The sequence below is a fragment of the Chelonoidis abingdonii genome, unplaced genomic scaffold (assembly GCF_003597395.2).
Source record: "Chelonoidis abingdonii isolate Lonesome George unplaced genomic scaffold, CheloAbing_2.0 scaffold0860, whole genome shotgun sequence".
Taxonomy (NCBI): domain Eukaryota; kingdom Metazoa; phylum Chordata; order Testudines; family Testudinidae; genus Chelonoidis; species Chelonoidis abingdonii.
Genome location: NW_027425121.1, coordinates 6,024 through 10,344, shown reverse-complemented (window position 1 = coordinate 10,344; position 4,321 = coordinate 6,024). Strand labels below are relative to the sequence as shown.

Below are 4,321 nucleotides of genomic sequence, written 5' to 3'. Positions count from 1 at the left end.
GAATAAATGAAGAACTTCTGGCACAGACTTTGAAAGGTTGTTGACCCCTGAAGCTAGACAAATTAAAACTGGAAAATAGAATATGACATTGTTAACAGAGAAATAATTAACCACTGGAACAAATTTACCAAGCGTCACGAGGAATTACCATCATTGACAATTTAATCAAGTTGCAATTCCTTTTCTCTAGGAAGTATTGAGAGCAGTTTCTGTGGCCTTTTTATACGCAAGGTCAGAGCTAATTAATCGGTTTGAACCAGAAGCAGATCTCATTTAAAAAAATCACTCGCTTTAAAAGATGCCAGTGCCGGGAGAAATCCACCACTACAACCCTTGTACATTTTCAAAGTGTTAATACTCCCACTGTTTTAAAAATGTATGCCTTATTCCAGTCTGAATTTGCTATAGCTTAACTTCCAGCTATGGAATCATGTTATACCATTTCTCTGCAGAGTTTGACGGGCCCATTATAAAAAGTGTTAACTTATGTACATACCTCACGACCAGGAGGAGGGATAGCTCAGTGGTTGAACAAGTGGCCTGCTAAAATCTAGGGTTATAAAAGCTGATCCTGAGGATCCATTTAGTGATATGGGGCAAAATCTGTTGGATATGGTTAATTGCTCTAATTTAAGGTTTCGCATGCCAGTAATACATTTTAACATTTTTAGAAGGTCTCTTTCTATAAGTCTATAATATACAACTAAACTATTGTTGTACGTAAAGTAAATAAGGTTTTTAAAATGTTTAAGAAGCTTCATTTAAATTAAATTAAAATGCAGAGCCCCCTGGACTGGGGGCCAGGACCCGGGCAGTGTGAGTGCCACCGAAAATCAGCTCGCGTGCTGCCTTCGGCACTTGTGCCATAGGTTGCCTACACCTGGTCTAGCTTCAACTTCCAGCCATTGGAGCATATTAGACCTTTCTCTGCTAGACTGAAGAGCTTATTATTCAATATTTCTTACCCATGTAGATACTTATAGACTGTAATCAAGTCACTCCTTAACCTTCTCTTTGTTAAACTAAATAGATAGACTCGAAGAGATCAATCACAGTAAGGCAGGTTTTCTAATCCTTTAGTCAATCTCCTGGCTCTTCTCTGACCCCTCTCTAATTTTTCAACCGCATTCTTGAATTGTAGGCACCAGAACTGCGTGTTGTATTCCAGCTGCGGTTTCGACAGTGCAAAATTCATCTCAGGATCACATAAGCTCTTTTGGCCATAGTGTCACACTGGGAGCTCATGTTCAGCTGATTATTCCCCATGACCCCCAAATCTTTTTCAGAGTCTCTGCTTCCCAGGCTAGTTTCCCCCATCCTGTAGGTATTGCTGACATTCTTTATTTCTAGAGCTATGTATAAAACCATACCAACCCCCCAAAGATCAGTAACAGGTTTGAATCCTTTGATCTAATTTATATTTTAGACCAGCAGTGTCCAATGTTTGCCACTAGCCACATCTGACTAATAGGCTATTGAATTGCGGCTAATGCATGTGCCTTTTTTATAATGTGGCTAATAAGAAAAATTCAAAACCACAGTGTGGATAGCATCGTATCTAGAATCAAATTTCTATTGGACACCGCTGTTTTAGACCCTTATTGCATTATGGGAGTGTGAACTTGATACACTTTCCAAGTGTGTTATGCAACTAGTTACTCATCAGCAACAGACTACTGGTTATAAGGAATCCTGGATTCTACCTGTGGCCATGGGGGAGGAGTGGAGATTATAGTGGTTGGGGTAGAATGTCCCAATCTGCTGTAATCTGTTTGAAAAGGAAATTGGTGCACAGGATAAAACGGGGGTTCACTAAACTAGTTCGAGAGCTGGATTCTGGGCCTGCCTTGACTTTGCATAAGCTCTCTGCTAGAGCTACTCAAAACTCTGAATTTACATGTTGCAGGATGTTGCAAAATTTGTTTTCACTCTGAATTTTCTCTTAGTTTGTGGAGTGTTTTCATTTTTATATCTTTATTTTTTTTCCTCATTTTATTATGTCAGTAATAGTCATGCACACACAGCCAAATTGCTCCACTGGAACATAAACAGGAGACACTTTGATCCAGAAAGAAGATACGAATGTTCAACTAGCCATATGCAGCAGCTGATCTTACTGATTTAAAATAAATATGATAGAATATTTCAACTATTATGTTATGACATGTCAGTAAGAGCAGTGCTTTTTAAACAGCTCTTTAAGGGTTAAAACATTTTTTATTCCAGAAAGAGAACTCCTAAATAGTCTCTACTCTGGGAATGTTGCAGTGATGTGTCAATTCTCTCCTATTTGTTCCAACAGCCCCAGGCAATGGTGACCAATACCCTGGAAAACCTGAACTGAAAATCATCCTTGTTGGTAAAACTGGAGCTGGGAAAAAGTTGCAAACAGGGAACACCAATCCTGGGCCAGAAAGGTGTTTGACTCCAACTGACGTGTGAAGCAGTAACTGGAGAAATGTGTTCTAGAAGGGAGCAGGGGCTAATGGCGGGGGGATGGGATGTTGGGGGTGGTATGCGATACTCTGCCATTTTGGGACACAAAGGTACCCCTGACGAAGAAGAACCCCCGGTGAGATTCTGTGCTGTGTTGTGTGTCCTCTCCAGGACCCCATGCCCTGTGTGGGTGACCCACTGGGCGTTACACTGAGGAAGACAAGGACGCCGTGCGGCGAGTACAAGAGATTTTTGGAGTGAAGTATGAAACATGTCATTATCTTATTCACCAGAAAGGAAGATTTAGGGGGTGGCTCACTGGAGTGACTATGTAACACGTTCAGCATAACAGAGATCTTCAAGGCTGGATTGATGAGTGTAGGAACCGATACTGCGCTTTTCAACAACAAAGCAACAGGAACAGAATGGGATGCTCAGGTTGAGGAGCTGATGGAAACTGGTGGGAGAGAATGGAAACAGGAGAATGGGGCGTATACAACTGAGACTTACCAATATGTTGAGAAGGCGCTCCAATTTAAAAATGGATTGAGTTACAGAAAATGTACAGAGAAGGAGATGGAAGTAAGAGAGAAGAAATAATACAGTGCTTTCGGAGAACTGTAAGAAGATAAAGGAAGAGTCAACCTGAGAGAGAGGAATTAAAGGAAAAAACTTGAAAAACAGTGGAAGGTTAAAGAAGATGCTTCCTGCAGCTGAAGCACATGAAAGAGAAGAGAATGGAAAGCCATGGAGCAAAAAGCTGCTGAAGAGTTGAAGGAATACAGAAAAGTTATGAGGAAAAAACAAAACAAATCAGAGAAGAAGCTGAGAATATTATTAGCATGTGAGTGTGATTTTGGGATCTGGGTCTTTTGGGGTATATTCATATTTGCCAGGCTGGGATACATTTGTTCAGTTTATTCCATTGGTGGTGGTAATGAATTTGTTTCTTTGCATTTCCTCCTGTGGTTTAATCTTGATTTGTTATTAATGAAGTTTCACCCCATTGTGATTCTACAGTCTCTGAAGTGTCAATGTTCTAGGTTCTTCTGTTAACTTCACAGTCAGAGTAGCATGGACAACTGAATAAGCATGAATAAAATCATCCATAAATATGTATTTCTTATCATGCGGAAATGGAAAATATCTCATTCGCAGCAGAGACAGGGATGCTGTTCTGTCACTGAACCGTGTACCTACATTTTTTCCTAATTATGAAATACCCTACTCTGTGATTGATTATGGATAGTTATTCCATAATCATTCTATGGTTATTTCTCATTAACAGTATTAAACAAATCCCTGGACTAATGGGCTATAATATGATCAGTCAATTGATTGATGTAAATTTCATGAAACTCTGCTGAAAAAAAAACTAATACAATTCAAATCATTGTTGCCAACATTAGCTGTTTATCTCTACATAAGGAATCATCATTCCTTGTCGTGTTTCTAGTGGAATCTCAGAGATCTGTTCTTGGCCCAGTGCTCTACAGTAACAGTATCTTTTTAATGATTTAAAACAGTGCTGGTAAAATTAGCAGATGACACAAAAGGCTGGTGGACTGACAAATAATGATACTGGATTAGAGAGTACGCTTATAAAATTTGCAAATGACACCGAGCTGGGAAAGGTTGCAAGCACTTTAGAGGACAGGTTAAAATTCAAAATGACCTTGATAAATTGGGAGAATTGGTCTGAATTCACAAGATGAAATTCAATAAATAAAGACAAGTGCAAAGTACTTCACTTAGGAAGGAACAATCGAATGCACAGCTACAACATGGGAACAACTGCTTAGGTTGGTAGTAGTGCTGAAAAGGATCTGGGTGATTATAGTGGACACAAACTGAACCCGAGTCAGCAATGTGACACAGCTGCCAG

The 4,321-nt window shown here is 39.7% G+C and overlaps 1 pseudogene; it reads left to right on the top strand.

Annotated features, from left to right (window-relative positions):
* Positions 1-2,302: 2,302 nt before the first annotated feature.
* On the top strand, positions 2,303-3,018 carry LOC116834682 (GTPase IMAP family member 6-like; annotated as a pseudogene).
* The last annotated feature ends 1,303 nt before the right edge of the window (positions 3,019-4,321 follow it).